Genomic DNA, 286 nt, shown 5'->3' on the forward strand with positions numbered 1-286 from the left:
AGACCAACTAAAAAGACAGGGTCAAACAACATATTCTCCCAATATTCAATTCATATTAGCCTTGTTTACCCTTAATGTACTTAATGTATATCAAGGGTCAGACGCCCCCCCCATCACCCAACACTGGGTCCAGATGCACCCCATACCACCCATCATGGTTAGATGGAGGGACCCCTTTGATGGACTCTGGAAAGGACCAGATCCATTGCTGACCACAGGGAGGGGATTTGCTTGTGTTTTCCCACAGGATCAACCAAAGCCTATCTGGGTTCCAGCCAGAAATGTC

Source organism: Nannospalax galili, unplaced genomic scaffold (genome assembly GCF_000622305.1).
Source record: "Nannospalax galili isolate Female #2095 unplaced genomic scaffold, S.galili_v1.0 scaffold7986, whole genome shotgun sequence".
Classification (NCBI taxonomy): Eukaryota; Metazoa; Chordata; class Mammalia; order Rodentia; family Spalacidae; genus Nannospalax; species Nannospalax galili.